The sequence below is a fragment of the Macaca fascicularis genome, chromosome 10, assembly GCF_037993035.2.
Source record: "Macaca fascicularis isolate 582-1 chromosome 10, T2T-MFA8v1.1".
Taxonomy (NCBI): Eukaryota; Metazoa; Chordata; class Mammalia; order Primates; family Cercopithecidae; genus Macaca; species Macaca fascicularis.
Genome location: NC_088384.1, coordinates 109,501,463 through 109,527,427, shown reverse-complemented (window position 1 = coordinate 109,527,427; position 25,965 = coordinate 109,501,463). Strand labels below are relative to the sequence as shown.

Here is a 25,965-nt window from a genome sequence, read left to right as displayed (position 1 = left end):
TCTAGGCGTAGCTGGCTCCCTTATGCCATTGGATATATCTTACATGATCAAGGCACATGTTCCAAGTAGGACAATGGCATGACATATGGCTAACACAAGGTACAAAGCTATCAAAGTTGCTCTTTGGGTTCCCTCTCCCCTGGTGGGTTTCATTTCCTGAGTGATTAGCATCTTTGCTGCTTTTGCAGAGAGCTGAGATGATTCTTGGGATTGTACTTCTGGAGACTGGCCAATTTGCACAGTTCCAGTGTTGTCGGCCAACTCAGACGCCAGCTGGACCAGAGCTGTGGCATTGGGTACCAGGCTTTCCTGGACATCTTTGAATTGACCACTTTACATTGCCAATGAGTAGAGTGCTCCAAAAAGTCAGTTAAATTAGGCTTGGTAAAGAGACACTGCATCTTTGAGTAATGAGGTTGGGAAAGAGGGAAAACATTTTCCACTAGCTCATGGCTCACTGCATGGCATTCCGGTTCCATGACACTTCATAATAAATCATTGCTTATCACTCACATGGGAACGGAACATGGCTCCAGTTAAGATTCGTTAGTGATTGTGAAGAAGCAACATGGATTGCTGTATATCAGGACTTCTTGATCATCTTCCTGTCCACTGTAGGCATTTTTTTATCGTTATATTTACTGTAACTGTTGTTTAAAGCATAAATAAGTGGAAGGAAAGAGCACCAAATATGAATAATGAAAATAAATTTATCTTATTTATGTGTTTATGCAAGCATTTGACAATTATTCTGCACAGCAGTTTGCATCCAGGATTGGTAGCTGCTGCATTCAGAAAAGTTCCTTACACTTCAAGTTTCTCCCTCTCATCCCTCCTGCCTTTATTTTTTTATAATGTGAAATGCCAGCACATTCACATTCAAGGATGGGAGGCCCTGGCATGTGTTTTATTCAAGTTTGAGGCATCAGGTTACTGAACCACATCCACCTCGATGCTCACGACAGAGGCCGACCAGCAGACATGTTCGTTACAGGCAATTCATTCAATCTGGAGGAGCAAGGGACAGTGATTTAGAACAGAAAAAGGAGCCAGGGGTTGGGCTGGGGGGCCAAGTTGCAAAATAAAACCTTTAATTTAAAGATGCTCCAGCTGGTTGGCCACTTGGGATGAATGAAGACTTTGGTAGGAAAGTCCTAGCTGTCCAAGCAGACCACCCTGGGAGGTTTGTGATTTATGCACCAAAGGTTACAGGGCTTGTGGACACTTTGACATACCCTAGAAACTTCCCGGGCTGGAATGTCCGTGGAGGAAAGACTCAGCGGGTTTGCACAGTTGAGGAAGCTTTCAGTGTTTACTTACGGATGAACAGGAAAACACAAGCCTGTCCTTGAAATGCTGACAGGGCTCTCGTGATTAACTCCTGCCAAATTGATTTCCCTAGCTCCCCTCCCACATGTGTGGGCCTCTCTCAATCCCTTCCTGGTGATTCCCAGCACGCTGCAGTACTGGCACTGGGGGACTCACCCTCTCCTTTTCTTGCCTGTTCCCTCGGTGCCCACTCCTCCCCTGCCCCCAGCACTCACCTAATAGAGACACAGTTGGGAAGGGGGCAGCCACCAGTGGCTCTCTCATTAGTGTCCGTGGAGTTAAGGTGGAACCGTGTGTGGAGGAAGAGCATTGTCTGGTAGCAACTTTTGTTTCTTGAGAGTTTCCAGAATATGCTAGAATGTGCTACAGAGAAGCATCACTAATCAGCAAACAGAGCTCAAAATGGAAGATGGAGAAGGTTCTCAAGGAACCTGGGGCTTCAGTGAACCATGGCCCTGTCCAATTCTTGGGCTGAAGAGATTTGTTCAAACATAGGGTGACATCTCATCCTGGTTTTAGTCCCTTGTCGTGGGAAATGGCTCAGTCCTGGGAAAACTATGATGGCTGGCCACCGTATTTAAACTCTAGAGAGAAGATTCCCAGGGATGCATTCCCTCTCTCCAAACCTTTCTTCAGTGTTGATGGTGCCTTGGTTCCCCCATCCACTCCGCGAATGCCCTTGCTATACACCAGACCTAGCTCTCCATGGATTTCAATGGGCAGTAGCCACCATTGGTGGAGAGATTTCTAGGTCTCCAGCCTCATGGCTACTTTCAGCTAATTATCTCTGCTCTTCAGACCTACCCTACAAAGTATGTATAACTGGCTCATTTTACGGATGCAGAAACTATGGCTCAGAGGGTATTCAGTGATTTGTTCAAGTTCTCCCAGCAGAGCTACTTGGGTGTGACTGCAAAGCCCCGTCCTCATGGAAATTATGTACATTCACAGCCATTAACTTGCTTTAAGACATTTGAGCATGGGTGAGACAGATGAGACCTGAAGATCGGAGAGGCTAGGTAGCTTAATCAAGGCCACCCAGGACTCACGAATGGAAGAATCGCCATTAAAGAATTCTACATCTATGTTGCTCTTTGCATGGACATCTCTTTCTTCCTTCATGCGGAAGAAAATGGAGGCCAGAATTTCTTGAATTTTTCTCCTATTTAGAGTTGATTAAGATGCAGTCTGAACTGTCCTAGTTCATATTTGAATATTTTAAAGTGTGTTGATTATACATTAAAATGATACTTCCCATGTTTTCTAAATATTTGAAAGATTCCTCTTAAACGTCACGGCACAAACATTAAGCTCACTTATCAGAGTTATAAGGGCTTTAAAAATATATATATTTCATGGCATTTCAAGCAATTGATCACAGCAGTTTGGGGAAGACAAGAGGGTGACCACTTGTATGCAGAAAAAAAATATTGGCAAGAAAATGTGGCAAGTGCTTCCAGTAAGGACGCTTCTTTGGAATTAAATGGTGATGGATGTTTAGAAACCAGTCTCAATGCAAAACTGTAATTTTTGCAAATGCTTGTGTCTTGGGATGGCATTAACATACTCAATGTTCTCTCTAGAAACGAGGACATGCTATTAAAAAAGCATCCAGTTCCTGCACACAGACTGAAGTCTGATCTTAAGCGGGATGAGAAATTACTGCAAATTGGTTTTTACCTCAAAAACGGTTTAATAACAATCACGCCCAGAGCTCCAGTGCACACAATGCATCACTTAATTTCCTCACAAACCTCTGCTGGCTTCAAAACAGGTATCGAAATGGGGGAATACATATTTGACAATGTTGTTAAGGCAAGTGTGCTAACGCTTTTTGAACAACCTCCAACTGAGGCCTAAATGCCGACAATATCCATAAACAACTCTATACTGCCCAATTAGGGAGACAGAGACGTAGCGTCCTGTCAGGGAGATTTGCATGGCTAAGAGTCTGAGATCACAGAGCGATGAGGGATCGCTCAGAGTGATGGGGGGTTCGCAGACGGATGACTATCATTACGATATTACGGGGACTCACACCTTCCCAATTACTGGCAGGATTCATTAATTACCACCACATTTCCCTAATAGAATCCATGCGCGGGCTTATCAGCACCTTCCCTCTGTCTACCTAAGCCCCCGCTCAGCAGTCGATCACCTATGAAAAATTAGACAGTGCAGCTTCGAGTGGCCTATTTAAAGGAAAAAGAAAAATGAATATGGGAAGAGGAGGGGGAAAGTGCAGAAGAGAGAAGTCCAAAGCAACAGACACAGCATTCTTTTGACATGGGGTTTGCTTTTCCTTTTCTTCCCGGAACTGGCATGGAAGGAGATTAGTGGCAGTTGCAGGGAAATGTACTGTGGTGAGTATGGGTACCTAACTGTCTTCTTCACACACACGTACACACACTCATACATTCCCTGCTTAAAATCTTCCTTTATATTTTCATCAAATGTGACATAAAATCTAAATTCCTGCTCACCCCTCTAACCTCATCTACTCCTCTGTCTTACCAGCTAAGCCCCACCTATGCAGGCCTTCTTTCTGCCCAACCCGACACACTCAACTCATGCCTGCCTCAGGAGCTTTGTACCTGCTGATCCTTTTCTTTAGAATATGGTTTGGGTAGGTCAAATTCGGCTTGCAATTTGTTTCTGCACAGCCCTCGAGTGGAGAGAATGTTTGCACATTTAAAGGGTTATAATGAAAAGGCCGGGCGTGATGGCTCACACCTGTAATCCCAGCACTTTGGGAGGCTGAGGCTGGCTAATCATTTGAGGTCAGGAGTTCGAGACCAGCCTGGCCAACATTGCGAAAACCTGCCTCTATTGAAAATACAAAAATTAGCCAGGCAAGGTGGCACATGCCTGTAATCCCAGCTACTCGGGAGGCTGAGGCATGAAAATTGCTTGAACTTGGGAGGCAGAGGTTGCAGTGAGCTGAGATCGCACTGCTACACTCCAGCCTGGGCGACAAAGGGAGACTCCATTTCGAAAATAAACTATGAGGCCTGGCGCGGTGGCTCACGCCTGTAATACCAGCACTTTGGGAGGCTGAGGCGGGCAGATAATGAAGTCAGGAGATTGAGACCATCCTGGCTAACACGGTGAAACCCCGTCTCTACTAAAAATACAAAACCAAAACAAAACAAAACAACTAGCTGGCCATGGTGGCGGGCACCTGTGGTCCCAGCTACTTGGGAGGCTGAGGCGGGAGAATGATGCGAACCCGGGAGGTGATGGAGCTTGCGGTGAGCCGAGATCGTACCACTGCACTCCAACCTGGGCGACGGAGCGAGACTCCATCTCAAAAAAATTAAAAAAATAAAATAAAATACGATAAAATAAACAAATAAATAAATAACGGGTTATAATGAAAAAAAAAAAAAGAAGAAAGAAGAAGTAAAAGCAGCAGAAGTTTTACTGATGCCTGAGATAAAACAACATTCCAGATCTTCTCAAGATTGGCTTCTCACCACTCAGGTCTCCCATGTCATCTCCCCAAGAAATTGGGGAACACCCAATCCAGAGCAGCCTGTAGTTACCGTCTACACTCTTTTGCTTAATTTTTGTTGCAGCACTCATCACCAATAAACATGCATTTGTTGTATTTGTTAGTTTGTGGCAATGGTTCTCAGCCCTGGTTGCCCATTCAAATCACCTAGAAAGCTGCTAAAAATACTGAAGCCCAAACCTGCCTCAGGGCCTTTGCCCTTGCTGGTCTTGTTTTTTCCCAATATGGCTTGAGTGGGTCAAATTTAGTTCACAGCTTGTTTTTGATTTTTTTTTTTTTTTTTTTTTTGAGACAGAGTCTCGCTCTGCCGCCCAGGCTGGAGTGCAGTGGCCGGATCTTAGCTCACTGCAAGCTCCGCCTCCTGGGCTCACGCCATTCTCCTGCCTCAGCCTCCCCAGTAGCTGGGACTACAGGCGCCCGCCACCTCGCCCGGCTAGTTTTTTGTATTTTTTAGTAGAGACGGGGTTTCACCATGTTAGCCAGGATGGTCTCGATCTCCCGACCTCGTGATCCGCCCGTCTCGGCCTCCCAAAGTGCTGGGATTACAGGCTTGAGCCACCGCGCCCGGCCACAGCTTGTTTTTATACAGCCCTCAAGTTAAGAAAATGTTTGCATATTTAAAGAGTTGTAATGAAAGGGGTAAGAAGAATTTGATTCAATTAATTGGGGTTGGAACCAGACATTGATATGCATGTTTTTTTAAAGCTTCCTCCCCAACTCTATGGCACAGCCAAGCTTGAGAACCCCTGGCTACTGTCTGTTTCCCCCCACTGGAGTGTTGGCTGCACGAGATCAGGAATGTGGCCTGTCTTGGTCACTGCTGTGGTCCTGGAACTTAGAACAATGCCTGAGCCTGAGGAGGTGCTCTGTCAATGTTTGATGAATGAATGAAAGAATATTTGTCATAGATATGTACAAAGAATTAAGGACGACAGAAATGTGACAATGACGTAAGGTCTCCCAAGCTGAAATGATGCATCAGAAATGGGTGACAATTCCAGGAACCCCCTGCAGTTGCAGAAGGCTCAGCTCCATTAGGGATAATGGAATGTGTGTCTCCCAGGCTGCCCTCTTGTTACTATCAACAGCATTATCAGTTATCAGCTGCTTTTACAATTATGCACCATGACTCTCCCTGCATGAAGATCCCGCAACCACCAAACTCGCTTCTCCTTTTAAATTAAATATACTGAAAAGAGCAGAGATTTCAATCCTTCATCTGTTCACAGATGAAAAAACATTTCCAAATCGTCAGTGATCACATTTTTTTTTTTTTTTAATTCTAAGGACGGCCAACTGTTCCCAGTGATTTCGATTACATTTCCTACCTATTATTTCATGTAATGGCATCCCTTAAATTTTAAATTAGCTTTGAAGAATAAAAATAATTGAATTCCTGCTGTTTTGTGTACATAGAGGGTGACAGGAGCTAATGTGATAATTTAAACTGTAAATGAGTCCTCACTTTGTGTTCATTAATTACAGCTAATTACTGAATTACAAACCTTCTTGGTTAGGCACTGTTATGTATTCATGTAGCATGTTGAATCTCCAGCTGGTATAAAACTGTTTTATAGACTTACAAGCTGACACACCAAGCTACCACTGAAACAATTCAGTTTGAAAACAAGGGGGGTGGAAACACGCAACTGCAAAGGCTTCTTGGAATTAAAAGGACAGACACAGCGCTTCCAACTCATATCTTTGGGAATAGAGGATCTTGCACGTATAATTAGAACAATTTATGCCACAGGAAAAAAAAAAGCTAGGCTGTTCTTCACTCTGGGTGAAAATCTATACTATAGCATGTAATTTGTGAGACTCAAGTGTTCCTGTCCTTATCTCCTTGTTCCCTAGAAACTGAGCATCATAATTATTTATTAACTGATCCTGCTTTTAATAACAAAGAAGCATAAAGGATGCCAGAAATCCTGCCCAATTTTCATGACCAGAAATGGCTAGAAAGGGAGGATTCCAACAGACAGGTCAAGGACTTGGTCATGGCCAATTCTCTCTTATTAGGTTAAAAACAACATTTTTTTTTTTTATAGCGAGCTAGGCACTTTGGATTATTAAACATTAGTATCTTCTACATTATTTCTGACTCCAGATGGAAGGATTTGTGATGTCTGGTTTCCTAAGATACTGCCTAAAAGAGCTGGAGAAATACTCAAAATGATGTGTGATCTCTGCTTGGCCAAATACAGTATAACTGTGAGTGTCAGAGGAAGACATGTGCAAAGCTGGTACGTACCTTTTAAAGTCATATTCTTTGTTTATTCATTCGATACTTTTGTTGAGCATGTACTTTATGATGAACACGATGCTAGGCACTATGAACTACCAAGAAGTGAACACGCAGGAACTGTATACCTGCCATAAATAACTGTTGTCTCCTCCAAGCTACAGCCCTAATTTTTCTTTCTTTCTTTCTTTTCTTTTCTTTTTTTTTTTTTTTGAGACGGAGTTTTACTCTTGTTGCCCAGGCTGGAGTGCAATGGCGTGATCTCAGCTCACTGCAACCTCCGCCTCCTGGGGTCAAGCGATTCCCCAGCCTCAGCCTCCGGAGCAGCTGGGATTACAGGCGTGTGCCACCACGTCTGGCTAATTTTGTGTTTTTAGTAGAGACAGGGTTTCATCGTGTTGGTGGGGCTGGTCTCGAACTCCTGACCTCAGGTGATCCAACTGCCTTGGCCTCCCAAAGTGCTGGGATTACAGGCGTGAGTCACTGCACCCTGCCCAGCCCTAATTTTTCTTTGGGGAACCACTGCTTTCTCATTTTTAGGTCAGGTGATTGAGTGGGGCTCACCCCACTTCTAAGCTACAGGGCTGGGCATGTGACCCAAGTCTGGCCAATCAGCATGTTCTATTCTCCTGGCCGCAGTGATTGGCCCAGGGAGGAGCACAAGACCCTAGGTAGTCCAATGAGAGATTTCTTCCTAAAAAAGAAAAGTTCTTATGAGGGTGGCTCAGCTTGGGGCCGCTGGAGGTTTCAGAGCCACCACGTGAAAATTATGCCTTTGCAGGCTGAGCTCGGTGGCTCACACCTGTAATCCTAGCACTCGGGTATTGCCTGAGCTCAGGAGTTGGAGACCAGCCTGGCCAACCTGGTGAAAGCCCATCTCTATTAAAGTACAAAAAATTAGCCGAGTGTGGTGGCGGGCGTCTATAGTCCCAGCTACTTGGGAGGTTGAGGCACAAGAATTGCTTGAACCCTGGAAGCAGAGGTTGCAATGAGCCGAGATTGCACTACTGTACTCCAGCCCGGGTGACAGAGTGAGACTCTCTGTCTCCAAAAAAAAAAAAAAAAAAAGAAAGAAAGAAAGAAAAGTACATCCTTCCAGGAGATTTGAGAGGCAGTGTATCAGTCTGTTTTGCGTTGCTATAAGGGAATACCCAAGACTGGGTAATTTAGAAAGAAAAGAGGTTTATTTTGGCTCACAGTTCTGCAGACTGTACAAGAGACACAGTGCTGGCATCTGCTTCTGGCCAGCCCTCAGGAAGCTTTTACTTACTGCAGAAGGTGAAGGAGGAGCAGGCACATCACACGCAAGAGAGGGAACGAGAGAGAGGGAGGGGTGTCACACTCTTTTTACAGTCAGCTGTGGTGTGAACCAACAGAATAAGAACTCACTCATTTCCACAGGGAGGACACTGAGCCATTCATGAGGTATCTGCCCCCATAACCCAAACACCTCCCACTGGGCCCCACCTCCAGCACTGGGGATCACATTTCAACATGAGATTTGGAAGGGATGGAGGGGACAAACATCCAAACTATGTCAGGTTGAGAAGGCCAGATTTCCAATGACACCACTTAAGCACTGGATCTAGCATTGCCTGAATCTGTTGCACCCTTGACCTTCCCAGGAGCCAGTAAAATGTGCTTAAACTGGTTTGAGTGGATTTTTCTTTTCTTTCCTTTTGTTTTTTAGATGGAGTCTTGTTCTGTCACCCAGGGTGGAGTGCAGTGGTGCAATCTTGGCTCACTGCAACCTCTGTCCCCTGGGTTCAAGCGATTCTCCTGGCTCAGCCTCCAGAGTAGCTGGGATCACAGGCACCTGCCACCTTGCCTGCCTAATTTTTGTATTTTTAGTAGAGACGGAATTTCACCATGTTGGCCAGGCTGGTCTTGAACTTCTGACCTCAAGTGATCCATCTGCCTCGGCCTCCCAAAGTGCTAGGATTACAGGCGTGAGCTACTGTGCCTGGCCTGGATTTTTCTGTCATGTGCAATCCAAAGTCATAACACACACGTGATTATAAATCAAGGTACAGATTGACACATGTCATACAGGATGTGAGAGAATATTCTGGAGGTGCCCAGAGGAGGACATACTGTTTTCTAGCTTAGAAAAGGAAGAGGATACCAGGAGCCTTTCTGGAGGAGGTGGCGTTTGAGTAGAGCTTTGAAATATAGAAAAGATTTACGTGAAAGAGGCAAGGAGGAGAATGGGAGCAAGAAGATGGAATTCCAAAAAAAGCGTGAGGCTTATCCTGGGATCACACAGAATTGCTAGGGCCAAGAATAAATGAAGACGAGGAAAAGAGGCCAGGCGCGATGACTCACCCCTGTAATCCCAGCACCTTGGGAGTCCAAGGCAGGAGGATCACTTGAGGTCAGAAGTTTTAGACCAGCCTCACCAACATGGTGAAATGGTGTCTCTACATATATATATATATTTAAATTAACCGGGCGTGGTGGCAGATGACTGTAATCCCAGCTACTGGGGAGGGTGAGGCAGGAGAATTGCTTGAACCCAGGAGGCGAAGGTTGCAGTGAGCCAAGATTGCACCACTGCACTCCAGCCTGGGTGACAGAGCAAGGCTCCATCTCAAAATAATAATAATAATTATAATAAAAATAAAAAATAAACGATGGGGCCAGATCCGTGGCATCTTTTGTCTAGGTTCGTCGTCCACAGCTTCAGATGTAGAAACACAGACACCCCGTAGGGCACTGTGTGTCCTTCCCAGGGCAGCCTCTGAGTTTCTGGGTTTGGTTTTGTGAATTTTACTTTTATGGCGACTTTGGGCAGGATCAAGCTGACTAGGGTAGTTTCTTGGAGATAAAAGAAAAGAAGGCACATTACCTTTCATCGTTTATCCTGAACAGGGGAATCCCAGAGATTCTCCCATAGGGAGAGTCTCACCCTCAGCCCCAGCTTTAGAACGATCTTAGCTTGCTATTTGAGTCACCGGGTGTTGCCAGATACTATGTTAAATACTTTAACAGCAGAAGCACAAAAAAACAGCCATAGCAAACCATCACTGAGTGCCCACTCTATTCCAGACACTGCACTATGCTTGATGATCATAACAATATGTTATCATTATTGCTGTTATTGAAAAGAAAAATTAATGGAGCACTTGCTGTGTGCAAGGCACTGTGCTCAGTGCTTTTCTTGCATTGTCTCCGTCCTGTGAGGTTGGGGTATTATCATGCCCATCTTAGACACCGGGAAACTGAGGCACAGGGTGATCATTAACTTACTAAAAGTCACACACTTAGCAAGAGGGAGAGCTTCACCTTGAGCTCCCAGAAAGCTGCTTTCCAAATAAACGTTCTTACAGGCAGGCGCAGTGGCTCATGCCTGTAATCCCAGCGCGCTTTGGGAGGCCAAAGTGGGCAGATCACAAGGCCAAGAGTTCGAGACCAGCCTGACCAAAATGGTGAAACCATTTTGTCTCTACTAAAAATGCAAAAATTAGCCAGGCGTGGTGGCACACACCTGTAATCCCCGCTATTCAGGAGGCTGAGGCAGGAAAATTGCTTGAACCTGGGAGGCGGAGGTTGCAGTGAGCTGAGATCGGGCCACTGCACTCCAGCTTGGGTGACAGAGTGAGACTTTGTCTCAAAATAAATAAATAAATTAAAAAAAAAGTCATTTGTTACCATGCTATAATGCCTTCCCTTATTTTGTTTTTTCACATAGATAAGTTTTCAACTTTTATGTAAAGTTCTTTCTGCAATATGTGCTCATTACCAGGGCGGCAGTGGGGGGGTTGGACAAAGACGGAGAGAGTCATCTGAGCAGTGCTCCAAATCACCTGGTCCTGGTCTCAGTGAAGTCTTTATTGCTTCTTCTGCCAAAAGGTTTCCTGATGGTCTTGCTTGTCTTTGCATCCATTAGCATCTTGCTCTAGAATCTGGCACAGGACCTTGCACACAGTAGATACTCAGAAAATAATGGTTGAACTGTGCTGCAAAGAAATAAAATTGTTCCTTATCTAAATTTTCTAAGAACCAGCATGGTCTCCAAACCAACAGGGAATTCCCTTAAGAAAGGGCCAGATTTCTGATTCAGAAAGCTTCTTGTCTTTTTTGTTGTTTGGGAATATCATGTATCATAGACTTTTTTGGTTTTGTTTTCTTTCTTTTATATTCATGGGCATTCAGAAATACTATGTGAAAAGAAAGCACATGCTCTCCTTTTCTGGCTTGGAAGAATTTTGGAGTGGGTTTAGGCAGACCAGTCTGAACAAACATGCTCGAGGAGCTGAGGCCCGTCAGCACACGCTCGGCAGCTGTGCATCCAGATCCGCCTGCTCTCAGCTTGGCCAAAGCATTGCAAACAACTGAAGTGCTTGCTGCCAGGCAGATGGCCACAGGATTGTCAGCAGACCCCGAGAGACCTCAAAAATGCCCACAAACTCTGACCAAATCTACACGGAGTCTAATGGTGTCTGCTTGCTTTGCGGCTCTCCAGACTTCCTAAGTTCTGTTTGGTTCTGTGTGTTTGTTGTAGCTGGGAGACCAGCACTGACCCTGCTAACCACTACACGTAGAAAACAAGTCTAATATCCGCCTCAGGGACAACTCAAGTGTCTTTCTTGACTACATGTGGCCTTCATGAAAACGATCTTCCTTATGATTCTTCCAAAACCTATTTCCAGGACCACATAGTTTAGTACTTAGTATTATTTTGTCTTGCAGTACCGGTAGACTACTTCTCATGAGTTACTCTTGTCTCCCTTATTGTATTGTCAGCACCTTAAAAGCGAAAACAGTGGCTTGGGCTTGGGTTCACGGTCTAGATCCACCTCTTCCAAGCTGGGTGACCTTAAATGTGAATGATGATAATACCTGGGGGGTCACTGTGATAACATGAGATAATGTATGTGAAATACTTAGAATTCATGGTAAATACTCAACAGGTTATTTTTGTGGTGGTGGTGGTGGTGGTAGTAGTGGTAATGATGATTATGATTACATTATTAATACATTCCAGCTGGGCGCAGTGGCGCACGCCTGTAATCCCAGCACTTTGGGAGGGCGAATAGGCAAATCACTTGAGGTCAGGAGTTCGAGGTAAGCCTGGCCAACGTAGTGAAAACTCATTCCTACCAAAAATCCAAAAAAATTAGCCAAGCATGGTGGTATGTGCCTGTAGTCCCAGCTATTTGGGAGGCTGAGGCAGGAGAATTGCTTGAACTTGGGAGGCGGAGGTTGCAGTGAGCCAAGATTGCACCACTGCACTCCAGCCTGGGCGACAGAGTGAGACCTCATCTCAAAAAAAAAAAAAAAAAAAGCCTCTTATAAAGCCCATTTTATTTAGGAAATTTTTGGCCAATACTATATCTAGTCAACATTTGATGATCAATTAATAATTGAGAAAGAAAAACAGATTTCCAGTCAGTTGCTGGTTACCGGATGAGAAAGGACTGGGGAGAAAAGGTAAAAAGGACTGACAGAACATTCTTGCTACTGGATTAGTCCCTGGGACAGATACCATTAGTTACCTACTGAATATGCATTTCACTCTTCTTCCTTGCCAATAAAATTCTGTGTGTGTGTGTATATGTGTGTGTGTGTGTGTGTGTGTATGTGTGTGTGTGTGTGTGTGTGTATGTGTGTGTGTATGTGTGTGTGTGTGTATGTGTGTGTGTGTGTATGTGTGTGTGTGTATGTGTGTGTGTGTGTATGTGTGTGTATGTGTGTGTGTGTGTGTGTATGTGTGTGTGTGTGTGTGTGTGTATGTGTGTGTGTGTATGTGTGTATGTGTATGTGTGTGTGTGTGTATGTGTGTGTGTGTGTGTGTGTGTGTGTTGGTTTTGTTCTGCTTTTTAGAGACAGGGTCTTGCTCTATTTCTCAAACTGGAGTGCAGTGGCATGAACATAGTTCACTGCAGCCTTAAACTTGTGGACTCAAGTGATCCTCCAGCCTCAGCCTCCTGAGTTGCTGGGACTACAGGTGCCTGCTACCACACCCATTTAATGTATGTTTTAAACTTTTTGTAGAGACAGGGTCTCTCTTTGTCCCCAAGTTTGGAATGCAGTGGTGTGATCGTAGCTCACTGCAGTCTAGGACCCCCAGGCTCAAGTGATCTTCCTTCCTTAGCCCCTCAAAATGCTGGGACTACAGGTGTAAGCCACTGTGCCCGGCCAAAATCCTTGTTATGTTTTCTGTGACAATGTGCCCAGTTAAATATGTCACAGCGTCTTGCAGCGAAGGATGACAAAATTACACAGTTTGGCTGAGGAGGTTCTTGTAGAATTCTGCTGGGTTTCCAAGAAAGATTTGCTCCCCTGAGAAGAGGGGCAAAGGTAGCTAGTACTGTTATTTCACTCCTTTTCCTACCTTGATTGTGGACATGATGCAGCCATCTTGCAGTTGTAAGGCAATGATCAACAGCCTCACAGAGAAATCTTCTAACATCACTAATCCATTGACTCAATGCCATTGTTGCCTACTTCTGGATGTTGGGATGGTGAGAAAAGAAAATCTTGATTTATTCAAATCACTATATGTAAAGCTGCCTTTTATTTGCAGCCTAAAGCATTCCTAACTTAGAATTTTCTTAAGTAATAAAACTTCAGAAGCCCAACTGAAAAAACAAAATTCTCATTGTGGTTTTAATTTGCTTTTCCCTGATGATTAGCAATGTTGAGCATTTTGCCGCCTTACCCCAGTCAGAATGACCATTATTAAGAAGTCAAAAAACAGTAGATGCTGACATGGATGTAGTGAAAAGTGAATGCTTATATGCTGCTGATGGAAATGTAAATTAGTATAACCTCTGTGGAAAATAGTATGGAGATTTCTCAAAGAACTAATAATACAATCCAACAATCCCACTACTGGGTATCTACTCATAGGAAAATAAATTATTATACCAAAAGGCACCTGCACATGTATGTTTTTCACAGCACAATTCACATTGCAAGATATGGAACCAACCTAAGTGCCCATCAATTGATGAGTGGATAAAGAAAATGTGGTATTTACACAGCCTGGAATATTACTTAGCCAGAAAAAGAGTGAAATAATGTCTTTTGCAGCAACTTAGATGGAACTGGAGGCCATTATTCTAAGTAAAGTAACTCAGGAATGGAAAAACCAAATGCCGTATGTTCTCACTTATAAGTGAGAGCTAAGCTATGGGTGAGTGAAGGCATACAGAGTGGTGTGATGAACACTGGAGACTCAGAAGTGGGGAGGGTTGGAAGGCAGTGAGGAAAAAAATCTACATATTGGGTACAATGTACACTACTCGGGTGACCGGTACATTGAAATTTCAGACTTGACTACTATATAATTCATCCTTGTAACCAAAATCTGTGTATACCCCTAAAGCTATTTAAATAAAAACCCCACAGATTCTTCAGATTTGCATGAACGATATGCAAGAAGTGACAGCTATAGGCTTCCTTTACTAACTCAGTAACAGCAAACAGAACCATGGGAATAACAGCTAACGGTAATAAGTGACTGTAATTAAGTGTTTTTATTATGTGTATTTTCTGGGCCACATGCAGCGTATTACTTGGCACATGGTAGACACTTAGAGAAATAGCTTAAAATAGGTATGAAAGAAAATGTAAATAATAAATCACACACTCCCATCCACAGCTCCACAAAATGATTACTCTCTTCCACCTTCACCATGGATTTGTTAACTTATTTTCTTCTCTCTTTTTATGAATGGGAATAATAATAATTCCTACCTCACAGGGTTGTTGTAAATGTTAAATGAGTTGCTACATGTAAAGAGCCTAAACCAGTACCTGTCCCATAGCAGGTGCCCAATATGTAGTAGGGGTTGTTATTATTACTAGGTGGCAGGCGGTATGCTAAGTGTCTTTCTTTTTTTAATTTTTCTTCTTTTTTTTTTTTTGAGACAGAGTTTCACTCTCATCACCCAGGCTGGAGTGCAGTGGTGCGACCTCGGCTCACTGCAACCTCTGCCTCCTGAGTTCAAGCGATCCTCCTGCCTCCGCCTCCTGAGTAGCTGGGATTACAGGTGTGTGCCACCACCTCTGGCTAATTTTGTAGTTTTAGTACAGATGGGGTTTTGCCATGCTGGCCAGACTGGTCTCGAACTCCTGACCTCAAGTGATCTGCCTCGGCCTCCCAAACTGCTGAGATTATAGGCATGAGCCAGCGTCTGGCCCTAAGGGCCTTTCCTTCATTGTCTTAGTGATATTAATTCAGGGAGTAACAGCTTCATGATTTTGGACAAGTCCATCTCATGTTCTGGATTTCAGTTGTCCACAACATCGTAAAATGTGAATTAAAAACTAAATCAGGCCTGGCACAGTGGCTCATGCCTGTAATCCCAGCACTTTGGGAGGCTGAGGCAGGTGGATCACCTGAGGTCAGGAGTTTGAGACAAGTCTGGTGAAACCCTGTCTCTACTAAAAATACAAAAATTAGCTGGGCATGGGGGCATACACCTGTAGTCCCAGCTAGTCGGGAGGCTGAGGCAGGAGAATTGGTTGAACTCGGGAGGAGGAGGTTGTAGTGAGCCAAGATCGTGCCACTGCACTCCAACCTGGATGACAGAGCAAGACTCCATCTCAAAACAAAAACAAAAGGAAACAAAACTAAACTAAACTAAATCAAATCAGTGTTTCCTAAACTTCTCCCTTTATTTAAACATTTTTTATTTTATTATTTTTTCTTTCTCCTTTTAGAAGAGATGGGGTCTCACGATGTTGCCCAGGCTAATCTTGAATTTCTGGGCTCAAGTGAGCCTCCTACCTTGGCCTCCTAAAGTGCTAGGATTACAGGTGTAAGCCACTGCACATGGCCCGTAAACTTCTTTCTGTCACATATAACCTTCTTGATTTCCGATTTCTTGATTTCTGCCACAGCACTATCACCTGAATTCTATTTTTTAATATAACATTTTTCTTTAATTTCTGTACTTTTTAAAAAGCTTTATCCTTGGCCGGGTGCAGTGGCTCATGCCTGTAAATCCCAGCACTTTGGGAGGCCAAGGTGGGCAGATCACTTGAGATCAGGAGTTTGAGACCAGCTTGGGCAACATAGTGAAACCCTGTCTCTACTAAAAGTACAAAAATTAGCTGGGTGTGGTGGTGGGTGCCTGTAGCTTCTCAGGAGGTTGAGTCAGGAGAATTGCTTGAACCCCGGAGACGGAGGTTGCAGTGGGGCAACACAGGGCCACCGTTCTCCAGCTTGGGCGACAGAGTGAGACTCTGTCTCAAAAAAAGAAGCCTTATCCTCTTAAGCAATAATGTCCAATAATGTCTATAGAATCATAGATATATAGTAGGGTTTTTCAACTGGGAGTGATTTTGTCCCTCAGAGAACATTTGGAAGTGTCTAGAGATATTTTAGCTGTCCCACCTGGCCTGGTGAGAGTCCTGGCATCCAGCAGATGAGGACCAAGGATACTGCTACATCCTGCAATGTGTGGGACTACCCACTGTAGAGAATTATTCAGCTCACAATGTCAGTAGTGCCAGACCTGAGAAACCCTGACACACACACACACACACACACACACTCACTTGAATATACTTTAAAATAAATACATAACCATAAAAAAGCTCACCCAAGTACCATCTAAACCACTCTGTGTACCTTCAGGGTCAAGGGTATCAAGTGCCAGGAATCCTCTAATAAGAGAATTTTTTGGATTCTCCTCACAAGAGAGATGTATTAGTCTATTTTCACGCTACTAATGAAGACATACCTGAGACTGGGCAATTTACAAAAGAAAGAGGTTTAATGGGCCGGGCGCGGTGGCTCAAGCCTGTAATCCCAGCACTTTGGGAGGCCGAGACGGGCGGATCACGAGGTCAGGAGATCGAGACCATCCTGGCTAACACGGTGAAACCCCGTCTCTACTAAAAAATACAAAAAAAAAAAAAAAAAACTAGCCGGGCGAGGTGGCGGGCGCCTGTAGTCCCAGTTACTCGGGAGGCTGAGGCAGAAGAATGGCCTAAACCCGGGAGGCGGAGCTTGCAGTGAGCTGAGATCCGGCCACTGCACCCCAGCCTGGGCGACACGGCGAGACTCTGTCTCAAAAAAAAAAAAAAAAAAAAGAAAGAGGTTTAATGAACTTACAGTTCCACGTGGCTGGGGAGGCCTCACAATCATGGCGGAAGGTGAAAGGCACGTCTCACATGGTGGCAGAGAAGGAAGAGAGTTTGTGCAGGGAAACTCCCGTTTTAAAAACCATCAGGTCATGTGAGACTTATTCGCTATCACGAGAACAGCATGGGAAAGATGCGCCCCCATGATTCAATTACCTCCCACCGGGTTCCTCCCACAACACGTGGGAATTCAGGATGAGGTGTGGGTGGGGACACAGCCAAACCATATCAAGAGATTTCTCTATTTCTCTGATAAGGAATTTATCATTTTCATAAATGGAACTGGGGTTAGGATCACAATTTCCCTTTTGTTTTGGCACTACTGACACTGTGGGCTGCATAATTCTCTGTGGTGGAGGTTGCTCTGTGTTCCCTTATCAAGTCCTGTGAAGCAGATTTCCTCCTCTAAACCTCGGTGAAATCAAATCAGAGGCAGTGGGTTATTTCTCTTATCACTTAGGTCTAAGAAAGAAATTTCTTCAGAAACAAAACACTATCTTTGGGAAGAAGACAATCCTCATTTCTAAATAGCAGTAACTGTAGCTGTGTTTACCTGTAGAATCATCTGATTTTCCAGAGACAATAAACAAAAGGACTTTGAGATACAACCATCTACCTGGAGCAATGTGACCTCCACAGTGTGGTCACCTAAAGCACATGCCAGTGAAGGGAAACTGGCATTTCCTGATAGAGCAGAGATTCTCAACATTTTCCCTACCCTGACCTGAGTTGCCTGTCATTCGCAAGCGTGACATTTTCATGATTCCAGGAATGAGAAGGCTCTATGGGGGCATGATGTGGAAGAGGAGTATCTGCTAGGCTGGCCCAGGTCATGTGGAAAGTCAGCAAAGGAGGAATTGCAGAAATGGAGTTAGAGAATTTGCATTTTCATAAATGGAGCCAGGGTTAGGATGACAATTTCCCATTTGTCTTTTCCATTCAGAAAATCAAAGCGTAATGCCAGTGAGTTCATTGACCACCCTCATCCTTCAACAATGATTGGGAATAAGTTATCTGCAATTCATGACAATCGATTCACAGTCTCAAGACTGCACTTGCAAATTGTTCGTTTAGGGAGTTCCTCAACCAGGAGTTCCCTAAACTGAAGCCACTTATACACCAAAGTGGGAAACTGTGATAAGGAAGACTGGATGGAGACGGAGCCAAAAAAGTGACTTAGAATTAGTGCCATGTTTTCTACAGAGAGCTATAATATTAATACACGATGCCTTTCCAGGCACTTAAAGTACACAGTTCAGATTTCAGCACAATTGTTAAAGAAGGAGCTACACATGTCATTCACCAGTGAGAAGACTGAGTTTGTGAAAGAGCTGCGGAGCAAATTCTCTAACTCCATTTCTGCAATTCCTCATTTGCTGACTTTCCTCATGACCTGGGCCAGCCTAACAGATGCTCCTCTTCCACATCATGCCCCCACAGAGCCTTCTCATTCCTGGAATCAGTGCTAGTGAATGATTTGGACAGAGTCACTTAAAAATAGAGATGTTAGTTGGTGCAAGCTTTGTACAAAGCCTTTCTCAGTAGAGTCCAGAGTTTCTCAGATAGTTTAGATAAGTTAAAGGATTTCTGGAAGGCCATGTGATCTCAGACCCATCTCACCCATGTCCCCTCCATGTTAGAGTCCTTAGAATTAATGTTTGAGAGACTTTTCTTAGTTGTCCATCAATGTTGGGTGAGGTCTCCAGGCCTTCCATCCCTTTCTCAACATGCTTCAAGTTCCTGGAAGTCAGGACGCAGCTGGGATTCACTGGAGAAGATCATGGAAAGGCAGCAGTAAGTTGGGGGGCACATTGTATGGAGGACAAACATTCCCAGGAGGTGACCCTCTACCGCAGTGGATAGAGGTATTCACTTCAGACCCTCAAAATACATGGCTCTTATTCAAACTTAGCTATTTCTCTTCTCTATTTTGGATTCAGAAACCTGTGTCTTTGTGAGCCTCTTAGCTTCACATCCAAGCACCCTGGGCTTATTGCTTTCTCTAAAACTGGAGAGGAAGCCAGGTGGAATTCCTTTTCTAGGTGTACCTGCCTGCTCAAGTTAAAGATGAACTTCCACAAATTTTTTTGCCCCTACAGATTCTAGTGTTTAAGTCGACAGGGGTGAGTGGTGGAGGTGGGGATCTGGCATGCAACCCAGAAGGGTAGGAGAAACTGAAATCATACCTCGCGTCTCTCCACAAAGGTTTGATTCTCTTTATGAGTAGGATCCGCCAATCCGTAATCAAGGGTTAATTTCACAGCTCACTGCTTCATCTAGCATAATATCCATTCAGACTAATTAAATCTGTCTAATAATGTGAGTGTCTTTGTCTTTGTTCTTCCCCTTCTTTGTGCTACACCCTTCACATCTCATCTCCAGAACCACACGCCATCACACTCTACTTGACAAGCAGAATCCATCCCTAAAATTAAAACATTCCTGACCTATCTGCAATGACAAGGCAGGCGAGCTTCACGGCGCTCCAGCCCATGAAGGAAGCTGACACATTTGTTTTTAATTTCAAAAGAGTAGAAAGTGAAGATCTGACCCCGTCAATCAAGCCCTGTGACAAGTTTAATCATTGGTGCCCCACAAAAATCACGGCTAAATAGGAATGCAAATACTGTATCACAGGGCTCTTATAAATGCTAATCAAGGAGAAGTAATCAACTGACAATTTCACTGATCTCTTTTCTGAAGAAGTCACTCAATGCTCTGTCTCTGGGCCACAAAGAGAAGAGAAAAAGACAAAAGGGATGTATGAGCTTCCCCTCCACCTTCCTTTTATTTTTCCTTTCAGGACATTTCTTTTTAAAGAGAGAATTCTCTCTTTTGATCCATCATTGAACTTTAAAGCAAAGAACTTACGCAGTTATATGTCAAGTATACTTTATTATCAGTACCCAGGCTGGGCAGAAAACGTTCTGAAACTTCCGCTAAAATAAAAATCATCATTTGTCTTTGTCATTAATCTGTTCTCAAATTCTCTTATATCTTAAAAGTGACTGACCTTCTCTGTTAAGAGGGGGAGGGAAAAAAAGTTTGATAAGTAGTCAAAAATCTGAAAATTGTGATCACTATAACTTAAAAAAAGAAGAGGAAGAAGAAAAATCCCTGTAAAAACATAAGCCATAGTTGATAAAGAATTTATAACCACCAAGAAGTTCTGAGCCAAGGGTCTCCCCCAGCCACCTTCTCCAATGCTTGACAGTTTAGGAAGAGAGGACAGAAATTAGAGGCCTATTTTTCATGTCCAATTTTACACAAGCTTTGTATTTACAAAGCTTACAACTTGAGGACTTTCCTCTTTCTTCTTCTCCATTTTATTTTTTAACCAGGAAGTCCTGAAGCGATCAAAATCATTGGTTACTTCCTACCGTAAACAACCCTTTCACGAAGTCACAGCAGGAAAAGAAAAAAAGTCAGCACTCAGTTACTTGGAGTTGTTCCTCCCCTGTTTATCCTGGGCTAGGTAAACAGAACATTCCAGAAGTTCAGATATCGGCAGATTAATTCCTATAGTGGCAACTGAACCAAGTTCCCAATATCCTGGGTAATTTCTTTCATCTTAAGGATAGAAAAGTGGGAATTTATGGGTTTTTTTGGAGACAGCAGGGTTTCCCTCTTTTGTCATGTTCTATGTAACGGGGTATGGGCCAAATTTAGCCTGCTACCTGTTTCTGTATGACCCAGGTGTTAAGAATAATGTTTATATTTTTAAATGGTTAGAAAAAAGAACCCAAAAGAACATTTTATGACATAAACACTACCTACAATTCAAATTTCAGTGTTCATAAATAAAGTTTTATTGGAACATGGCCTGGCCTGTTATTACATTGTCTGTGGATGTTTTCATGCTACAATGGCAGAGCTCAATAGTTGCAATGGAGGTTGCATGACCTGCAAGACCTGAAATATTTACCATCTGGCTCTTTAGAGAATAAGTTTGCCTACCTCTGTTTTATATCATCACGGAGAGCTTGCTAGAACTTGGCTGTGCCTTAGTTTTCCCAGACATGGAAATTCTCAATATACATCAGTGAAGACGCATCACATTTTTCAGATGTAAATTTTCAGTTTACTGGAGAAGGATGGGCTTCCTTGCAGGGAAATGAGCACCTGACTCTGATGCTGGACCTCGGACCCTCTCGTGCTTTTGCAGACCCTTCTGCTGTCCAGTGTCTGAGGACTGGAAGTCCCTCTGAGTGAGGAAGAGTTACAAGGTCCCTGGGGAGGTCACACAGAGCCTTGAGTATGGCCACTGCCCCTCTCTTGCATAGCTTTGTTTCAAATTAAGATCTAATTCATTTTGGAATGATAATAAGCTTCCAATAACAGAACATTGACAAGAAGAAAGGGAACACTGCACTATATTTCTGCTCTGCTATGTAGTCCCTGGAACCCAAGTGATAGAAGTGAGAACTCATATGCAGGGATAGAAAGCGGATGGGCCATTGTGGAAGAGAGTGCAGTGGTTCCTCAAAAATTTAGAACCAGAAATATCATTTGACCCAGCAATCCCATTACCGTAGAAAGGAATAGAAAACATTCTATTATAAAGATACACGCACACAAATGTTCAATGCAGCACTATGCACAATAGCAAAGACATGGAGTCAACCCAGATGCCCATCAATGATAGACCGGATAAAGAAAATGTGGTACATATACACCATGGAATACTATGCAGCCATAAAAAAGAATGAGATCATGTCCTTTCTAGGGACATGGATGGAGCTGGAAGCCATTATCCTCAGCAAACTAATACAGAAGCAGAAAACCAAACACTGTTCTCTTATAAGTGGCAGCGGAACAATGAGAGCACATGGACATATGGGTGGGAGGGGAACAACAGACAGTGGAGCCTGCCTGGCTGGTAGAGGGAGAGCATCAGGAAAAATAGCAAATGCACATCGGGCTTAATACCTAGGTGATGGGTTGACAGGTGCTGCAAACCACCATGGCACACGTTTATGTAACAGACCTGCACATCTTGCACATGTACCCCAGAAATGCAAACAATAAAAAAAAATGAAAAGAAAGAGGTTGGTCAATATTTCTTCCTGCCATATGTGCCCAGGTATGAAAAATTATATATATGCAGGTCTACACATGTAAATGCATGTGTGTATATTTAAACAGACATATCTACTTTTTAAAAATACATGTAAATAATGGTCATCCAGGACATTCTCAATATTTTTCAGGGCTGTTTTGTTATTCTTATTTCATAGCTCATTTCCTTAAATTAGGAAAATGATTCTCAAATGGGAACGACTGCCCCCCAGGGGAAACAGGAGCGGGTGCTGGGAACATTTGGCAATATCTGGAGACATTTTTGGTTGTCACGATTTGAGGGGAGGTGCTACTGGCATCCAATGGGTAGAAACTAGGGATGCTGCAAACATCCTACACATAGCCTACAAATATCCTACAGGACAGCTGCCATAACAGAATTATCTGGCTGCAAATGTCAGGACTGCTGAGAAACCCTCAGTTAGGAAAGCAAAACAGTGCAAGTTCATCGACTTTGATGTCAGATAAATCTAGCTTAAACCAAAGGATTCTCAACCTCGGCACTATTGACATTTGGACTGGATAAATCGTTGCAGTGGGGCTGGGTTGTCCTGTGCATTGTTGGGGTATTTAGCAGCACCCCTGAACTTTACTCTGTAGGTGCTGGGCGTGACAACCAAAAATGTCTCCAGTCCTTGCAAATATCCCCCGAAACTCACCTGCTTTGAGAACCATTGGCTTAAACTATGAGTTGATTACTTGACGGTTTGGTCATTTTGGACCAGTTGTTGACTATTTTGAAGCATCAGTTGCCTCGCCATTCAAACAGAGGGGGAACCAATGCACTTTTCAGTAACGCTGCGTGGGCGGAATGAGGTGACATGTGCAAGTTCTCAGCACAGTTTCCAGCACATATTGATTTTGGGAGATTGTCTTAAACAAAGCAGTTGGCAAAGTCTAGAAAAAAGTCTGGGTGAAGGAAAGGGAATAGAGTTTGTTGAGGCCCTACCCTGGGCTAAATGGGCACTCTTGCCCAGAGTTGTAGACAGAGCAGATAACGAAGTTGAGTTTCAGAAAAAATATGTGATCCATGCAAGATATCCTGCCTCAGAAGTGCTCAGGCTGAAATTCAAGCACACCAAGGTTCAAATATCATGGCCCTATTTTTTTGAGGTAAAGCCTTGCTGTGTCGCCCAGGCTAGAGTGCAGTGGTGTGATCTCAGCTCACTACAGCCTCTGCCTCCTGGGCTCAAGTGATTCTCCTGCCTCAGCCTTCCTGACAGCCACCACCACACACGGCTAATTTTCATATTTTTAGTAGAGATGGGGTTTTGCCATGTTGGCCAGGCTGGTCTCAAACTCCTGACCACAAGAGATCTGCCTGCCTCAGCCTCCCAAAGTGCTGGGATTACAGCCATGAGCCACTGCGCCTGGCCCAAATATCATATACTTTTTACCAGGAGACAGTGTAGGTGTTGGGTTTCTCATCAGGCTGTACGCCTTTCTTTGTGATTGTTTTGGGCAAATTACTGCACCTTTGTAGATCTCTGTTTTCTCATCTGTAAAATGGGGGCTAAGAACGCGTTGAGGAGTTAAGTAGGTAATGCCCTTAATAGCAGCTTCTCAAAGCAGGAAATCAAATTACTACTGTTAATATAGGTATTATTATTATTATTATTTGCATTCTGTGTTCTTAACACCACATCATGTTGCTCGTGAAGTCCTGACTGTATATTGAAGGAGATCAGTGTATTTGGGGTGATTAGAATAAGTATATTTTATGTGTGAATAAATAAGGTTTTGTTCTCTCCCCTCCTCCCAGCACTGCTTCCTATTTTTTGGACTCAAGATTGCAATGGGAAAAGCCCAGCCTTTGAAAAGCAATCCTGTGCAGGTGGTAATGAGGACCCTGGCTGGCGGGTGTGTATGTGGTACTGGAAGTCAATTTATTCTAACTCAAAGGCTGATTAAGGTTGGGGTGTTGTATGTGGGTGTACATTTGAAATTGCATCTGCAGGGGGTGGTTCTGAGATTTTTCAACTCTCTTCTTCTTGAGAAGGTGTTGAGAACGTATAAATTGCTGTGAGTTTTTCCTTTTGTCTCGTCTATAAGCAACCACAACTCCTTTTCTTTAAAACCACATGGATCTGATAAGAATCATTTTAGTGCCCTCCTAATGCAGCTGAGCCCAAGAGCTGAAACCTCACAAATGACAAGAGGAGGAGTTTGGGGTAGGAGTGGTCCTTAACCATTCATTTCCAAAAACCATCCACTGGAAAGTTTGGGTTCCTGAATTAAAGGGAAGTGTCAGCATGCACACACTTTAATCTTCCCTGGCAGACATTGGCTTGCTTTGTGGAAATGACCTTTTTTGTTATTTAGTTATTATTTCATAATCATAATCTTAACTCTGCAGTCCAGTTAGCCATAGACAGGGATAAAGAAAATATGAAACCCAAAGAACTGCACAGTATGATACGGTACCGTCAGCAAATGGGGTGGGGGGTGCTCTCCTGAGCTACAGAAGCAGCAGTCTGCTGGTTAAGATAAAACATAAGGGCCGGTCGCGGTGGCTCACGCCTGTAATCCCAGCACTTTGGGAGGCCGAGGCGGGTGGATCACGTGAGGTTGGGAGTTCGAGACCAGCCTGACCAACATGGAGAAACCCTGTCTCTACTAAAAATACAAAATTAGCTGAGCGTGGTGGCACATGCCTATAATCCCAGCTACTAGGGAGGCTGAGGCAGGAGAATTGCTTGAACCTGGGAGGCGGAGGTTGTGGTGAGCCGAGATCGTGCCATTGCATTCCAGCCTGGGCAACAAGAGTGAAACTCTGCCTCAAAAAAAAAAAAAAGAAAAAACATAAGTTAAACTCATTAGAGTGGTCCACAGTCGGCAATGGCGATCTTCTTGCTGGTCTTGCCATTCCTGGCCCAAAGCTCTCCCTGGCTTCTATGATATTGATTCATGCCCTCTTGCACCTTGCCAAAGATCACACGCTTGCCATCCAGCCACTCGATCTTGGCAGTGCAGATGAAAAACTGGGAACCATTTGTGTTGAGTCCAGCAAGATGCCAGGACCTGCGTGTTTCAGGATGAAGTTCTCATCATCCAATTTTTGCCTATAGATGGGCTTGCCACCACTGCCATTAAGGCGTGTGAAGTCACCACTCAGGTACATAATGGAATAATTCTGCGAAGGCAGGAGTGCTTTCTCTCCGGTGCTCAGAACATGAAAGTTTTCTGATGTCTTTGGAACTTTGTCTGCAAATAGCTCGAAGGAGGCACAGCCTAAACGTTCACCATCTGCACTGACATTGAACATGGTAGGGCTGACCGTGGCTGGTGGCCATGACATTTTAGACGGAGACAGGGAGTCTTATCCTCTGCTCCATCTCCAGCCAAATCTAGCTCAGCATCTAATGTTTAATAAGAAGCTGCTGGCCGGGCGCGGTGGCTCAAGCCTGTAATCCCAGCACTTTGGGAGGCCGAGACGGACAGATCACGAGGTCAGGAGATCGAGACCATCCTGGCTAACACGGTGAAACCCCATCTCTACTAAAAAATACAAAAAAACTAGCCGGGCGAGGTGGCGGGCGCCTGTAGTCCCAGCTACTCAGGAGGCTGAGGCAGGAGAATGGCGTGAACCTGGGAGGCGGAGGTTGCAGTGAGCTGAGATCCAACCACTGCACTCCAGCCTGGGCGACAGAGAGAGACTCAGTCTAAAAAAAAAAAAAAAAAAAAAAAGAGGCTGCTC

General features: G+C 44.0%; 1 protein-coding gene across 2 annotated transcripts in view; it reads right to left on the bottom strand.

Annotated features, from left to right (window-relative positions):
* TSHZ2 (teashirt zinc finger homeobox 2) overlaps positions 1-25,965 on the bottom strand; it is a 507,982-nt gene that overhangs the window by 38,722 nt on the left and 443,295 nt on the right. The window lies entirely within an intron of this gene.